Source organism: Uloborus diversus, chromosome 6 (genome assembly GCF_026930045.1).
Source record: "Uloborus diversus isolate 005 chromosome 6, Udiv.v.3.1, whole genome shotgun sequence".
NCBI classification, from domain to species: domain Eukaryota; kingdom Metazoa; phylum Arthropoda; class Arachnida; order Araneae; family Uloboridae; genus Uloborus; species Uloborus diversus.
Window position 1 is genome coordinate 80314699 of NC_072736.1, and position 18130 is coordinate 80332828.

Below are 18130 nucleotides of genomic sequence, written 5' to 3' on the forward strand. Positions count from 1 at the left end.
ATCATAACGTGGAAACGTAGTAGAAAGATGCGGCAAAGTGCATCATTTGTGACGTCATCAAGACCATGCCTTAATTGAAAAATTGGACATTTAAAAAAATTAATTTAAAAAAACTGTTGGGAAAATAAAAGTATTTTCTGGGTCCATGTTTTTTTTTTTTTTTTTTTTTTTTGCTTATTCTATCAATTTTTGTGACTAAAAGTCCTAGTATTTTTGACTGAAGGAAATAATCCCATTCAGGTAATTCATAATCTGCATTGAAAAAAAAGTACTGAAAAACATGCTATTCCCATAAATTTTAAATTTAAGTATAGGTGAGAGAGTTATGTACATTTCATTGGAATTTAAAAAGCAACTACTGAGATTCGACAATGAACGCTTTTTTGAAGTTCGACGAAAGCGATGTTTACTTTACTTATTTTTTAATTATTCTTTAGGAACTCTTTTTACGTCTCTTACGTGAAGTGTTTACTTTATTAGTACATTATATTTCATTTTTCTTTCAGCACTTACGGCGATTGTAAAGGAAATGCTTTTCAAAGGAACAGTGAAACAAGTTTGAGGTATGCTATAAATTCTATACTTATTTGTATTTTGGATAAGCTATTACTGAAGTAAGACCCCACCTGTAGAAAAATATATATGTTGGGAAAATGAGGGTTGCTAAAATAGTATGCTATATCTGACATTTTTAAGAATTACTTCGAAGTCGTCTCATTATTCAAGAAAAAAATATTAAAATAAAATAGATGAAAGATAAGTGTATTTATGAATAAATTTAGACTGTCGTTTATAAGATGTACAGGGGGTCGTAAGTAACAACCCAACTTAAAAGTTGTGTAGTGTTCTAGTGACGAAGCTCTCAGAAATAGACGAAATTTAGTGTAGAACAAAATGAAGTGATGGGAATTTGTTTGAGGGAGAAAAAAAATTGGTTCAAAATTTCACCGCCAGGGGCGCTTTGTAATGAATTACGCATTCATCATACATATGCGTGTGATGGTTTGAAAACATCATTGCTACAAACCATGTTCAACATGACAGCCATCATTTTCGGCTACCTTCTGGAAACATAAGGCATGATCTAGAGTTAGCCGAGGAATATTCTAGGAAATACTGTGAACCAGTTGTGATTAATTTGTGAATATGCTGTCTTTACTAAGATCAGGTAAAATTTTAGTATTATTATGATTTACCAGATATTTTGAATGTACCTACGAAGCTAAAATTTGCATGGGTTGAAGAGTGCGGGTCACAAATCACAGGATAGGCGACTGATTAGGGTAGACCGACCAGTGAGTGAACACCACCCAGTGAATGAACAGCGCGTCATTTTTTATTTTTTTTTTTTAAAGCTTCCAAAAATTTTTTTCTGAATAAATTCACTACAAAAGCGTTCTTTATTGATATACTAAGCTATCTGACACCGGATTGGTTACTTTGGATATGTATTTTTTTCCTGGAAAAAATTTGAAAATTTTACTGCCGTGAATCGTTCTTTCTCTGTTTCAAAATAATAAGGCTGGTTTCGTGCTAGCAATTATTTTGGTACATATTATTTTTTATCGATAAATTTTATTTTTTAACCCTACGAAAGAAAAATTAAATATACATATTTAGGCTATGGATTTAAATTGTTTCAGTCAATGCAGAATGCGTAGATTTTCAGGTAGAGGGGTGTTCAGTCACTGGGTACGAAAAATTGCGAAAACCCAGTGAATGAAAAAGGGCAAAATTTCTTTTTATTTAAAAAGAAATTTGAAGTTTCTTTGAGATATTTTCATTTTCGTACTTTTTTGTAATGCAGATAGTTTTATATGCTTATTTATTTATGTATTTCATTATATATTTTATAATTTCTTTATTTTTGTCTTTGTAAAGAATGCACTTTTTACTGAGTTTTATTTTTTATCTATCTATATCTCTGTCTGTATATTAACCTACCTACCTACATCTATCTTTCTATATCTTTATCTCTCTTGATAGATAGACAGGTAGATAGAGAGATAGAGAAATAGAAATATATATGCAAAGAGAGAGAATAGGTAGGTAGATATGTAGGTATGTTTGTATATAGATAGATAGATAAATAGATAGAGGAAGATATAGAGATAGACATATAAAAAATAAGAGGTAAATAGATATATTGGTAGATAAATATAGAGATAGAATAGGTAGGTAGATAGATAGATCGATAGCTTTATTGATATATAAATAGATAGGTAGTGGTTAATAGATAGGTAGGTAGATAGAGAGAGACTAATATAGAGATAGATAGTAGGTAAATATATAAACAGGTAGATAGACCGATAGATAGGTAGATAGATAGATAAATAGGTAGATAGTTAGGTAGATAGACAGATAAATAGATAGATAAGTAGATAAGTGGACAGATAAGTAGATATATATATATATATATATATATATATATATATATATATATATATATATATATATATATATATATATATATATATATATATATATATATATATATATATATATATAGATAGATAAGTAAATAGATAGATAGATAGATAGATAAATAGATAAATAGATAGATAAGTAGGTAAGTAGATAAATAAGTAGATAGATAGAGAGATAGATAAGTAGATAGATATATAGATAGATATAGATAGTTATATAAATAAATAGATAGATAAATAGATATAGATAGTTATATAGATAGGTAGATAGATAGATAGATGGATAGATAGATCTCAAAGAAACTTAGTTTCTTTTTGAATCAAAATTTATCATGTTCATTCACTGGACCATTTTGTGTTCATTTACTGCTTCGAGGTGTTCATTCACTGGGTCGTTGTGCCATTTTTTTCTTTAAACACCTAAAAAAGTCGGAAGCGGTACCATTTAAGTTCCCGCGATTTTTCAGAGATATTTACATAGATCAATTAAAATGTTTTAGCTATTACGATCTGTATAGTATAGAATTTAAAATTACTAGGATTTTTAAAAAATGAAATTGTGCTTAACTGTTCATTCACTGGTCGGTCTACCCTACATGTTCTTTTGTGAAGTAATTTTTCAGGACGACCTTACCGTCCTGAGGGTAACATGTGGAGGAGTTAAGTTATCTAGTTAAGGTGATGAGAAAAAAAGTGATGAAATATAAATAATATTCCAGCAGTTTATGTGTATTTCATTGAAAAAGCCCTCTGGGGGGCAAAATTTTGAACTAATATTTTTAGCAAATATATTTTCATTCTTTCTTGAAATTTTTATTCTCAAAAGTTCGTTAAGTTCTTAGGAATAGTTTCGTCACAAGACAATTATGAAGTAGGTTTGTTTAATTATGGCAACCCACCCTGTACATGCAGGAACAAAACTTTTTGAAAAATAGAGCGAAACAAGCAATTATTTAACAATTTGCTACATAATAATGATTATTTATTTAGTTTTTAGCAACGATTTAAACGCTTGTGTGAACCATAGAGTAATAATAAGGGCTGTATTATTAGTCTAAGATCCCGACTAACCAACGACAGAACAAGTATAATAAAAGCTATAAGACATGTGGAACTTCTGCTCCTCTTTTGAACCAAGAAGGGAGTTGAAATTCATTTTTGCCAAAAACTCACTCGTCAAAATTGACATTTTGTATTCTATTTGTACTCTTGCCAAAAGTTTAATGTTGAAATTATAACAAATGTTTCAGTAATTTACTGCAGGAACACCTATTAGCTCGGGCCCGAGCCTGATGGGGAATGGGAGGCGAGATTTTTAAAATGAGGGATGAAATATGTGTAGGGACGTAAGGGTCAAGTCAAAAGTATGTAGGGGAGCCCGTAAAAGTCATTTGTGACGAAACCCAAAATTTCTTTCCTTGCTCCTGCCCATACCTACTACTATCGTGGTTTAACCTGTTGTTTGGGGCCCTGAAGACATCTGTTCTATGAACCAGACCAGAAGTCATGCAAGGAAACAACGATACCAAACCAACAGCAATACAAGAGACTCTTTTCCAACAAAAGTGCCTAAATCTTACAGTCTTCAGAACTTATTTTCCCTCTTAGATAATCTTAATCTCGTCTAATACTAGAAAATTTTCATCGTATGAAAAGCAGTGAATCCTATCGAAATTAAACCCTGATCATACTTCAAAATTTTCAAAGCGATTATGTTTCTTGGAAAGTAAATTGGCAGGCAGCTTACAAAAGCCAAAAAAGTTCAAATTGTACCTATCTATAACGTCACCAACAAAGCAAGCCGAAACAAACGGGTTAAATTCACCGAGAAGAGCGGATGTGATCAGTCAAACGAAATCAGTCGCAAAGCGACTTCGATAGAGATAAAAAAAGATGGAAGCTATCCAACCATTCATTGAATGATACAGAGTATTTTCGTTATCACAGTCGTAACGTGGAGTCAGATACTTTATGCACCAACAATTCAAATGAAATATGCGATGAGAAGGGAAAACGGATGATGATGATGAAATAGCTTGTCAAACCCTGTGCAATTGAAGATTGGAAGCTCAGATATAGGTTTTACACAGAACGCGATGGATTATTTTAGATGATTGCAGAATGATACCGGAGTCGAAAATTATATATTATTCATTTGTATAGTTTGAAATCAGTAAATTAAATGTTGGAAGTAACTATTGATAGGATACACTGTAAAAAAAATTCGGAAACGTTTCTGAGTATATCGTGCAGCTGCGGTTCATGAAATTTTCAAAAACGTTTCTGAGTATTTCGGAATTCTCTTTCTGTAATGTCCGGAAACGTGTCTGAGTATTTCGGAATCCTCTTTCTATAATTTCCAGAAATGTTTCTGAGTATTTTGGAATCCTCTTTCTGTAATTTTCAGAAACGTTTCTGAGTATTTCGGAATCCTCTTTCCGTAATTTTCAGAAATGTTTCTGAGTATTCTGTGCAGCTGTGGTTCATGAAAGTTTCGAAAACGTTTCCGAGTATTTCGGAATTCTCCAAACAATTTTCAAAAACGTTTCTGAGAATTTCGGAATCCTTTTTCCGTGATTTTTTCTAAAAAATAATTCTTTACTATAGTATTGCATGCCATATCAGTTTCAATTCTTTCATATCTAAGAGCAATGAAACAAGCAATTTTAGAATCATTCGTGGATTTTTTTTTTCTGAATTTCTAATGACAAATGGCATGGTTAACAGCATAACATATGCACAGTTATAAATTTTTGAAAATTTATGAAATAATATAGTAGTTTCATTCATAATCACAAAATCGTCGGGGGAGGGAAGGGGAGTACTTTCTCAAAAGTGGGATTGTTTGTTAAACAATATTAAACTTCAGTTTTTCTCTCAATATTTTCAAGACAAAATTATCAACATATTGTATTTTTAATGCAGAACTTAAAAACATATCTTGTATCAAACTTGATAGCTTTTATTTTCGGATAAAATTTGACAGAACTTACCTACACTTGCGTTCCGAAATTCGTTCACGTCAAGTCAATTTCTTTGACGAACAAAGTGTACCGAAAAGTACCAACAGAGAAATTGATGAATTTAAATATGACACCAAAGTCCCCCTGCTGGAACCATTCGGGTTTATTCTTCTGTTCTTGCCCTTTTCCAGTTTATCACAAATATAGATACTTAATCAAAATAGGTTACTGATTTTATTTTTAGAGTGTGCGCAAAATGCATTATATATTTTATTTATTAAAACATTGAACTCTATTACATGATTATTCAATTTCATATATACGAGAGTCCCCCCCCCCCCCCACACCATAAGAGTGATGGTGCACCCATAAAATGATATAAAGCGCCCCCCACCTTAAAAAAAGCAACCCCTTGAAAATGTCAATGGCACAGTCTTTCACCATATGTGCATTGCATATTAATAACATAGTATTTAAAAACTGATCACTTTTAAAACGATGACATGAAATAATATTACTTTTTATTTCAGCATGTAAATGCAGCTGTTCCATTTTTGCCACTGACTCATTCCTCCTGACTGTCCTACATTAAACTAGTATATCCACGAAGGAAATGTTATTTTCGGAACTAATGTCAAGGAATTTTTTTATTGTTAACCACATTTAACAAAATGAATAAGCAGATGAATTAATTTCATAACTATGTTCTTACTAATAGATAACATGGTCATTTTCTAATGGTATAAATATTTTTAAATGAATGAATAAATTATAATAAAAAAAGATAAATTATACCGGTACATTTTTTGTGAAGCATATTACAATACTAGAAAATATTTGCATTACCATATTTCTAATGAATTAAACAATTGATTTTTTTTTCTTTTTGAACCAAAATGTATGTACATCCAAGTATTTCGAAATAACTTTTCTGTGATTGCTTCTCAAATATAAATCTTACTTCTTTAGCGTAATTAATCAGTTTCAGTTGGTTACAACAAATAGTACACCGCGCACATAGGTATATGTAGGATAACTTTAAATTAATTCGATAAACCCAAAAACAATTACAATTGGAGCCTCATCAGATGCAAATCAACAAAAATATAAATGTATATAACAACATGTTTTAAAATATTCATTAATACTTACAAGTGAACATGAGCGGAAGAAAATCTAAGTACCTCCATTGCAACTGAATAAGTAATCCAAAGGGTTTCGTTTCATTAAGTATAAACACGGGTGTTGAAACTATTCACGCTTGAACACACAATATATATCTATGGTCGCATTGGAAATTGTAAAGAAGCAAATGGTTATTAACTAACTTAATAGCTGCGTACATCGTCTAAAAAATCAATGGCAGTACAAAATGCAAAGGCGTAAAATTAGTTTCGACACATTTTACTACTCTCTAGACATGAAATAACAAGCAATCCAATGCTAAACAGTTGCTGACTGCAGCAACCATAGATAAGAAAAAAAGAAGTTCTCGTTATTTCCGACTCATTGGCGCCTGGTTGGAAGGATGAAATAGGTTTCGAAGCGTTGCGTCATCACTTCCGCTTCTAGATATCTTGAAATAACAAAAAGCTTTCTGAATATTGAGGAGTTCGCTATTGGATGAAGGATTCCTACTATTTCGGAAACGTTTCCGATATATCTAGAAACGTTTCCGAAATTTGTTACAGTGTATATGTTAGTTCATTCTCTTTTTTCAACAGCAACAAGATTTATTGTTCCTTTCTTTTCTTTTCTTTTTCCCCTTTTTTTCAGTACTATCCGATTAGTACATTAACAGTACTTTCATACAGACCGTATACAGTACTTCCGTACAGTATGGTATAACAGTACTTCAGTTTTATAGGCATAAATATTACGGCTATTTATACCTGCATATCACAATCACATGTCATGCGTGCGTCCTTTTTCAGGCAATGTTCATTCATGATTTACCATAGTACAAAGGACTGTTTTGTAATTTCTAAAATCGTAATGTATCCCTCTCCCTCGAAAACAGTTCGTCTCAGAAAATTTATTTGATCCCTAAATTATGATCTGAACTTCAAAACCTTCGTCCAAGCAAAATCAAAACGTGAAAAACATAGTTCCAGTGAAAAAACGTAGTTTAATGTCTTAGGCATAATCGTTAATGTCTGAAAACTTTATCCGACGCAGAGACGCTTGAATATAATCCTTGAACGAAGGGGAGGGGGACACGGAAGTGTATGGGAATAAAAGTGAAATGGGAAAATATTTTTCTCTGTTGGCGGGTTTGTTATTTGGGTTTTTATTGAATCAATGCATGAAAATGAATCCGTAAATTACTATGCATTATGACAGTATGCATTCAAACGATGTTTTCAGTTACTGATTAACTTTAACAAGGAGACCTTACGGTCTCGGAAATTAAAATTAGGGTGAAATTCAGAAGATTTATAGTAACGTTTTACACGCAGCTTATATATACTAGCAGAGAGTTTTCACTATCAGCAGAGCGGTGGCTATGTCGTCAGCGTACTAGATTCCCGTTCACTCTATCCCGGGTTCGATACCTCTCGAAGCATTTTTTTAATATAAATTTATAAAGCGTCTGTTACAGCTAATTGAAACTTGAATTAAAGAAAATAATTTACTTAAAAATACGTAACGTATTTTCAATTGAGAAAATAGAGATAAATTCAATCGATTATAAATTATAATTTGAATTCCCACGGCAACAAAATTAGGGTAGGACTTGTTCATTTATGTATAAAATTTAACAATATAGTTTTTATTTATCAATTATATATTTATATACATACACCTAGGGATTGCAATACCGGACCAAAAATTCAATACCGATATTCGGTATTTTTAAAACGTGATACTGGAATACCGGTATTAATACGTGTATTTAAAATTTCTCAAAAATTACTTGAAAATATATTGTTTCGTTGCCACATTTCACAATTCTGTACAAAAATTGTATTATTATGAAAACGTATTGTGAACAAATAGAAAATGAAGGAACAAATATCATAATAAAAAATCAATACTAGTAAAAAATATAATGCATCTATTGAATTCTCTCTAAGCCTGGGAACTCATTTTAGTGCTCAACTTTCCTACAGTTGAAACTACTCTTTCTGAATTCACTCATTCCGGTGGTACTGTTAACAATCGGTGATACACCGGTGATGGGCTCCAAAATTTCTGTGCACGCCCCTGCCTGTACCGATAAGGAAAATTCTCTTTTCCTCTGAAACGATATACTTCCTCGGCGGTCTAATGGTAATCAAGTTCGGGTTTGAAGAAATTGAGAGAACTCTTCATTCTTCAAATATCATACTCACATTGAAATCGGTTTGTACTTTATTAACTTTGTATATCGTCTCACTTAGTGAACCGGTTTTTATGCTTTTTTTTTTTTTTTTTTTTTTTTGTTTGTTTGTTTAGTGTTGGTTTTGTTTAGGGGTGGTATAACTTAGGTTCCAAATCCCTGATTTACCTATTTGTTCTTTAGGGAAAAGTTAAGGGTAAAACAATAAATTTCGTGCAATTTCCCTCACAAACGATTAAATATAAAACCCTTTGATAAACAAAGGCCATAAAACAAAGGTATATACTTTCTTTACCTATAGTTAAAGAAATTACTAAAAAAATATATTAAGAGTAATGATGATGAAAATTTTGAATTAAGGATTCTCTGAAAAAAACATAAAATTCATTCTAGTGGAATTTTTAATCTTCATCTATAGTGGAGCCATGTGAAGAAACATGCGATTTTTATCACGGGTTACATGACGCGTATTGCGAAACATGAATTACAATTTACAATATTACAATACTAAAATTTACAATTTTACAAATTTAAACTTAAAGCGATTTCGGTTTCTTTTTAGTGACTCGTGCATTTGCTTTCGGAAAACAAACTTTGATAAAGTTGAACTAATGATGAAAACATTTATTTATTTATTTATTTTTTTTTGCACATTAGTTACGCATTTAAAAGCCTTTTTTCACAGTCGTCGGAAGTCTCCGAGACTCTCGCCGTGTTATTTACACTACTAAAAAGCAAAAAATAAATTACTTTTAAATAAATAAAAAAAAAACGCCTTCAAAAGATACCCATTAACTAAAAAGAAAAAAATAACTGATTACACTTACATTCTATTTCCTACCCAAACATAGAAATGAAATTTATTTTACAGTTCCAGTACAAAAATCAACTAAACACCGAATTATAAAATAAACACTGATTTAAATTACTATACGATGAAATATTTTAAATACCTAACTAATTATATACGATCTCTTAATTTTTAATAACCTTTTGAAGTCGGGGCCTCCTATAAACTACTACCTAACGTAACTGACAACCCACCGAATCCTGAATTAAACACTAATTTAACTACACGCAAAATTAGTCTTTAAAACTAAAACTACTCAGTTACGTTATGTAATTGTTTATAGGATACTTTTCCAATATTAACATCATTTTCTCTTGAGCAGGAAGGGTTTGTGTTTATTTTTTATTAGTCCTTAGGTTTGAACTTTACGATAAACTTGACTAAATTTGATCTTGTTGGTTTCTCTTATTTGTTTTAGCTTTCTTTTCAAAATTCTTTGCAAATATAATTATATAAATATCTGAAAATATCTTTGAATTCGTGGAACATATTTATGCTTTTCCTCCATGCACCTTTTTAAGACAATATATATTTTCTAAATATTATTTTGCCAAGTATGAAGCCAAATAGCAAAACGGCACAACAAACCAATACTGATGCCAACAAATTGCCATTTGTAATGCTAACAAGAAACAGTTTTTGTCAAAATTTAGTGTAGTTGAGACAAATATTTAAGAAAAAAAATCATAATGCATTCCTGCAATTGCTGGTTTGAATAAATTGTTCATTGGACAAAGGGGGGGGGGGCATTCAAAATTACACTCGAAATTAACTTTCCCAAAAGGGAAAATGAACGATCAAGGAAATTGAAAAAATAAATACATGGTGCACAAATTACTTTTAATGATAGTCTATTGGTTTATGCTTTTGAAGCTACATTTTTACATCAATAGATTGATTTCGGTTCTGTATCATAGGAAAATGAATGTACATTTAAAATATAAGTAGATATTTATTAAGTTAAGTTGAAAATTCTTGAATTAAAACTATTTATTATTTTCAGTTAATACCGAAAATACCGGTATTTTCCTCAGCGAATACCGGTATTACGAAATTGCAAAATTGCTCGAAATACCGGCATTCGGTAAACCGGTGTTTCAATTCCTACATACACCAGAATGGTAATTGTCATAAAAACATGGAAAACAAAAACTGTTTTGACATCTTGCCCAATGTATAAAGGAAGATTGTTTGCAGGAGCAACCTTTCTGTAAAAGATTCGTAGGAAAACATACTTCTTTAACATTCATGAAAATTTCTCTTTTGTCTGAAAGTTTGGAATTATACCAGGCATACCGAATGATTTTATTAAAAATTGGCGATGGCAGTTGAGGACGGACTATTGATTGTATTTTTATGCAGTCTTCACGGGTATTTATTTTTCTATTATTTTCAACGAGATACGCACAATTTTGTATGCGCTATTAGATTTTTTATCTGTCTACAAAAATAGACGTCGAAAGGTTAAACAAGTGAGCTACTTTTGGTGAAAAAAAGAATTCCTCTAGAGGTATCGCACCCGGGATAAATTGTACTGGAATCCAGTACGCTAACCACATAGCCACCGAGCTGCTGCTGCTGGCAAAAATCTCTACTATTATATAAGAGTCGCGTAAAGCTTCATAGGCTGTTTTCTCGGAATGTTCTGGCTAGTGCACTTTATTACTTTACTGTGTGGATACTCTCAAGGGGTACTAGTAATGTGCTGCATTTCATCCTGATCTAAATTTCCGAGATCGTAAGGTCTCCTTGTTAGCCAAACCAAAACATTGAATTATTTATTCAATCCTTCATGGAGTTTTCATCTTCCACTTTTTAACTAGCTACTTACTCAAGTGTAAGATTTTAAAGATGTAGATTTTAAAAATTCTTGAATCTAATCCGTTGGAGAAACAATAAAAAACATAAATAATAAATAAAATTCTTAAGATACATATGCTATGTCGTAGAATGTATCAATTCTTCATCACACATTGTATCTCGATACAACGTACGAGATACCTTCCTAAAATGGCGAAGATATTTTCCTCCAGTAAGAAAGTTAGATCAACGATATTCTACGATAACTTCCTTAGTTTGATCATCAAAAAAAAAAAGCGAAACGGTCTTGTGATTCTGACGTTTTTCAGAACGGAAAAAGGGTCTTCGCTTTCAGAGTGGCTCTAATATTCAATCCCACCCCCTCCACCCCACGTGAAATGAAACCCCCACCTTGTGGCAACAGTTTGCTCTAGCGACAATGCCCGACACAATGGAAGTGTCAAATATCGGGCCCGCCGGCTCTGTGGGACAGATGGACCATTGTGTCGCCTGTCGCCGCCGATATCGTAGCCGATTGAGGGGCCTTTCCCGCCTTTTTTTCTCGGGGTCCGCACGTGACCTTTTCCGCTGGAGATGGTTAGCCGACACGGGTAATTTTCCTACACCTCTTTCGCCCACGTGCGTCACATGAAACAAAAACAGAACTTTTCTGTGAACCAGGCTAATGTTTCTCCGCAATATGGTGCTCTCTCGAATGTTGTAACAGATATACCAACTCTTCGCCGCTTTTGAGCAGCTAATTTCTGCATGGATTAAGTTTACGTGTCCTTCAAGTAAAAAATGATGCTTACTTAAAATTTTTTGCAGTGCATTCATTCATTTTTCATTCATGGAGGAGGGAAAAAAGTAAATTCCTCAGCAATAACTAAATTAAAAATAAAATTCAAATAAAATTTTCAGAAGCGAAGGATGGATATAATATTCCTATCTAAAAACAAAACTATTTTTTGCATTATTTTCTACTGTTTGCATTATTCGGCGCTTATCATGTTTAATCACTTAAAAATTCCTTTTCTTTTCAAATTTTTCTTTTTTTTTTTTTTTAAATCCATAATGATTAGCGAGCATTTCTTCATCTCATAGCCAGACTGACGTTAGTCCAAAAATTGCGATTTTCGTTTGTTAGTGCTTGTATGTAGAATTCTATTCCGCATCGTGTCATGTGAACGTAATTCTAAAAGAAAAATTACTTTTAATTTTTTACCAGAGGGCGCGTCCCTCCCTTTGCATGCGCCAGACAAACATTTTCCCTCTCTCATGTAAAGTAGGGATTATGGGCTTTTGCTAGTCTGGCTCTGAGATACAGATATTTAGTTACGTTATTTTTTTATGAAACTTGTCATGAGCGCCAGCATTCAGTGAGTGGCATATGCAGTATGCACTCAATTTTTGTTTTTCTTTTAAATTTCTTTTGCATGAGTGGCAAGTTTGTAACGTAAAATTGCAATAAGAAGGGGAAGGGGCTTTTTGTGATGAGATCTCTTTTCACAAAAACCCCCTTTCACCTCTAAAAAACTGATTAGAATGGCCTTTTAAATTTAAAAAAAAAATAGATAATTTGTAAATAAATATGCGAAGTGTAAATTAACTAGGAAAGCAGGGTCGTGAACAGCAAAACTGAAACTGATTAAAAATGAAAAAAAAAAAAACTGTGGGGGAGTTTAAAATCTCTTACGAAACTCAACGCGCTTTCGTCTACATTCAAGAACTTGGTCGCATCAGAATCTAGTTGGATTTTTTTGTATCAAGAAAAGAATATATAGATATAAATAAATACGGAGGCCAGTCCCTTGATTGCGGGGTCAGGCCGCAGAACCACCTTCGGTTCAGCAATCAGACCGCATTATCGGGTGTTATGATGAGGGCTCATTTTCGTCGGGCCCTTTACCCGCCCTTCCACCATTAAGGCCCATTAGGGCACGCCGGCCATCTGGCCCCCCTTCCGATTACACAAGAAAAGGAAGAAGATTCCATTCGGTCCATTGTTGTTAGATTCCTCAAGACTTGAAAATGTGTGAGGGTATAATTGGGCGTTATTACGGCGGAGTCCTTAGGCGAGGTTGCGGATGATTTTTGGTTGTATTCTCTCTGCACCGAGGTGTGCGTAATAGCCGGTGGGTTGGTGGTTCGCTCACGCCCACAGTTTATGGGATTCTAGTTGTTTGAGATAACGGACTGGAATTTCGTTCAACACTCCATATTTACCGAATAAGAGGAAATTGAGGAGCTTTTTTTCAAAGGCTGGTTGAAAGAAACATTTGTTTAGTTTTCTCTCCAGAGATTCACCTTTCGTACCAAGAAGGCTTGCATTTTTATTATTTAAGGCAGTTAACTATCTTCAGATACTCTGCATGTTTTTTTTTTTTTTAATTTTAATTTCTTTGTAAAAATTGCTATGTCTCACCCTTTGCTGTCCGGAACGGAAAATTAGTGTTCAGCTTAATTTAGACTTTAGAGTGAAAAATTGACCACGAAGGTCAAGGGTTCTTGGAGAGAGGGAGACACTTTGATCCTAAAAGTCTCACATCGTTGAGACCTTGGCTTGAATACTAAAGAAAAAGTTGAGAACGTGCTCTGAAAGAGATTTGAAACATTCTTCCAAATTGTTTGACGAAGCACTTTTTTTTTTGATGGCGTTTGCAATTAGAAACAACCAAACAAAAAAATAATAATATATTTTTTTCCGCGCAATCACGATTGTTTATTGTTTTCATTTGACTATAATTGCGGAAGTATTGAAATTTAAGGAGTAGTAAATTAAGCAATAATAAAATCTAAAAACCGCTTAAAAGGAATCATTAACCAGATTCAAAGAAATCTATCCGGCTACTTAAGGTGATGTGAGAAAAGAGATGTAAAATGATTTGTTTTAATAAAAGTGAAGAAACTTTAAACCAAAAAAATTAAATTTCAAAATGCTGTTAACATTTTTATTTACGGTATGAGAGTTGTTAACTTATTTTGTAAAATAAAAACTGCAAAACTGATATTTCATCCTAACTAGTAGAGTGCAGCATCGGTAAAAATTCTTTTGAAATTAAATATACTTTTTAAAAAAAGAAGAGAAAAAAAACTGCAACTAGCCCCAGGCATTAATTTGAATTTTGACTTTTTGAATTCAAAATTTGTTTTTCGCAATCACGATTTGCAAATGGACTCTACTCGCTAGGTTTCTTGTTTCTAAAAATAGCTCCTGTTGCAATTATAACTGGCAATAACATAATTTGAATCCAAGATGTCAAAACTCAAATGAATGCCATGGGCTGGATGCTAGATGATGTGTGATGGATGCTATTTTTGTCAAAAATCAAGAGGGTCAAGAGTACGTAAAGTTTATTCCAGAGAACATGGACTAGGAACTGAAAGGAGTCCGCCCCTGCGCAGAGGCCAGAGGATCTCAAAAGGGATAAGACATCAGCTACGGTCAAGTGAAAACAATAAGTAATCGTGATTGCTCCCGTTATTACAAAGTTTCTTTGCATGTATGTTCGCGCCCAAAATTTATTACAACAATGCTCTCGGTACGTTTTTTAATGCAGTTTTGTAAGCAGCTTTTGATTTTAAGGGAGTGATTTTTCCAAATTTCTGAACCGGAAGTTTTCTACATCAGGCACTTAAATGATTTCCTTAGTTCATTGGATTTTTGTCCTAGCTATAAGGATTTTTTTCATACGTTGTTTAGTTTTTCCCTTAGTCATATAACTATCCAGAGTAAAAGCATTTTTACTGTAAATTTTGCTTTCTTACCACAGTACTCCATGTACAGTGAAGCCAGGCGTTCGCATTTGATGTAAAGCTCGATATAAAAATATCTCAAATATGTATCAAAATAAAAAAACAAATATGCCCTAATACTTTTTTTATTGCTTACGTTAAGAAAGTTGTCACATATGAATAAAAAAGAAGAATGGATTTTCTATTATTGCATTTTGTTGTTTAGACGTTATACATAAATATGTTAAACAACCATTCAGAAAATGGTGTTACGCACTTTTATTGGCATTAATCAAGATATGTTCGTCAAGATTTTCTTTCGCAAGAGATTTCTTTTTTTAATTTTAACATTATTTCTAAAGATGAAAATATCCTTCCAGCTTCTGCAGATGCTCTTGGGTAGGATTTGAAGTTTTAGCTCTTATCCGGGACTGTGAAACACTGATTGGAGAACTCGTTGCCTTACCGTTTAAAAAGTTATCGATCTCTTTCCATTTATCATGATTTTGTTTCTCCTAAAAATATGTTTGAACGCTTCTTTAACTGCTTTCTCGAACCATTACCATTTCCACTAGTAGTCAAATGTTTCTATGATCAAATTTCGAACTCTTCATGGCTGTTTTAGGCATATTTATACATGAAAATAGCAATAATTGTTCTGAAAAATTGCGTTATAGTTATGAATTTCAAAAATCTCAGTCGCACTGATCCACTTAACCTCTCCTAGATAAATAGTTAAATGCGGGGTCGTTCGCTGACACCGTCCCCACGCCCCGCTCTAAAAATCCTTTTTCTTTTCTTATTAGCTTTTCAAATGACCATTTCCATGAAGTATATTTTAATAGGTCGTCTTATTTTTGGTAGAATACTTCGTAAGAACAATATATTTGATTTTAATCTGTCTTTAATGTTAATTAAAAAAAGTGAGTGAAAAACGCGGTAATATAACTTTTTGTATCTGCCGTTTTGCATATTAATACGTACTAACACCCAAGGAAGCAAAGATTTGCAGTTGCATCATGCACACATATGCATTTGTGTATGATCTGGGGCTGTATTGTTAACTATTCGAAAAAACAACATTTCCCTGTAAGTTTTGTTTTTGTACCAAAGTACTACTATGACAGTGAAGCCAGATTTAAGTTAACCATATATGGTCCGGATTATGTGCACTAAAAAAGCATCAAAATACGCTTGCAGATATCAACTAATACATATATTTGCATACAACTCGGACTCTAATCATAAAGGTTTATGATTTCGTTTTAAGGAATGTTACCTACGTTATCTTCCGGCTTTTTATCAGTTTTTCTTTCTTCCTATTGTGGTACATTTCTAATTATTCGTGCTTAGTGGTATGTAGTCAGTGTTCGTTTACTGGTTCCTGACTCGTAAATAATCACTGAAGCACAATTTTATTTTCAGATTGTCATTAAAACTGTAGCATTTGGTGCGAGACAATAGATTTTTAACGTATGATTAATTATTTTTAAAAAATTGGGAGAACTTCTGGGGCTTCAAGTTTATTTTATTTATTTATTTTTGGAGGAAGGGGAAGGGGGAATAAAAAGTAATGCAACAATTTAGTAAACTAGCCGGTCCAACTTGTGAGAGAATTTTTTTTTTTTTTTTTCCTAGTCATTAAAAATGTGGAATTTTTGTTTTTGAACCAAAATTTCACTGAGGTTTTTCCATATTCTGTTTATTTCACGCTTACCCTTTCTTTTTTTTTTTTTAATGCTCTCTCTTATTTTTCTCTCTAGTTTAAATTGCTTTCTGCCTGTCCTCACCCTTTTTCTCTTTGTTTTTTCAAAATCCCCCCCCCCCTTTCAATTCATCGACTGAGAAAAGTTCATTGTTCCTTCTCTGATCGGACTACATTATCTGCTTAAAAGTCGACTTTTTAATAAAATATAGCAGTTTATCAAAATTTCTCCAATATTTCGTCTCCTTTTCTTCTTTGCCAAAAGCTATAAATGAACTCTGAATTTGAATTTGCTGAAATCAGGAACGTATCATTATTTATTTATTTTCCTTCTTTGTTTTTAAGTTTTCGCAGACGATGGCTTGTGCCCACTCCTAAAATTTCGAGGTTAAGGATTCCACTTCATCAGAGTTACTAGCGTATCCGTATGTTTCAGGTTCTGCTTATAAGCTTAATCAATGGTCAACCCTAAAAAGTGATTCAGAGCAAGGACTGTATCCCTTCCAGAGAAACAAAAGTTCACCCAGACACAAAAGAAAAGACGTATAAAAAGATAGAACAAGAACGAATCGAAGTTTGGAACGCAGGCATGTCACGTCCCGGCGTATCAGTGCGCGTTTCCTTTTCCCGATCTTTCGCTCCGCTGTGTGTGTGCCGGGATGGGGTAGGGGGAGGGGGAGAGAGATTCGAATGTCAGAAGGCTGGTCGAAAATACAAAGCGGACCCCATGCCATGTGCGACACGGATTTCGGATGCGTGTCGCCTTTTGTGACTTTGCGTTGCGGAAAATTTGATGGCGCCCTAATCCGACGGGAGTCATTCAAGAACATTCGGCTGGGGGAGCCGCTCGGCACCCCCCGCCGGAGTCGATGCCTTGTTACGAGAAAGGCGTGAAACAGCTCTTGATTCTCGCAAGGACAATGGTTCCCCAGCGATATTTTAAGTGCTCAACGGCAGAAGTGTGAGGTGTAGCTGCTGCATTCCCCTCCTCCCCAACAAACTCTGTTCCTAGTGTAGTCAGTAGTACCGATCTAAGGGTCATCTTCGGACACATTTTGTATAAAAATATTAAATTTCAAGACAAAGACATACCGAGTTATTGTGCGTTGGGTTTGAATTATCATAAATCCACGAGGACGGGTCTAAAGACCCCTAAATACCTAGGGACTCCTTAAAAGCACTTAATCACTTTTTAAAATTATATTTTACTGAATTAAGAACCTGGAGTTAATGAAACCTGAAATAATGCATAGTTTATTCAGAAGCATTGCTTCTTCACGCGTTTCATTATTTTTAGATATAGTATGTATTTTCCAATACATATTTTGG

The 18130-nt window shown here is 33.2% G+C and overlaps 1 long non-coding RNA gene across 1 annotated transcript in view; it reads left to right on the forward strand.

The window, feature by feature from the left end:
* The window catches only part of LOC129224632 (uncharacterized), a 134710-nt gene that overhangs the window by 16812 nt on the left and 99768 nt on the right, over window positions 1-18130 (forward strand). The window contains exon 2 of the long non-coding RNA XR_008580701.1: window positions 507-563. This is a non-coding gene — a long non-coding RNA (uncharacterized LOC129224632). The remainder of the gene's footprint in view (window positions 1-506; window positions 564-18130) is intronic.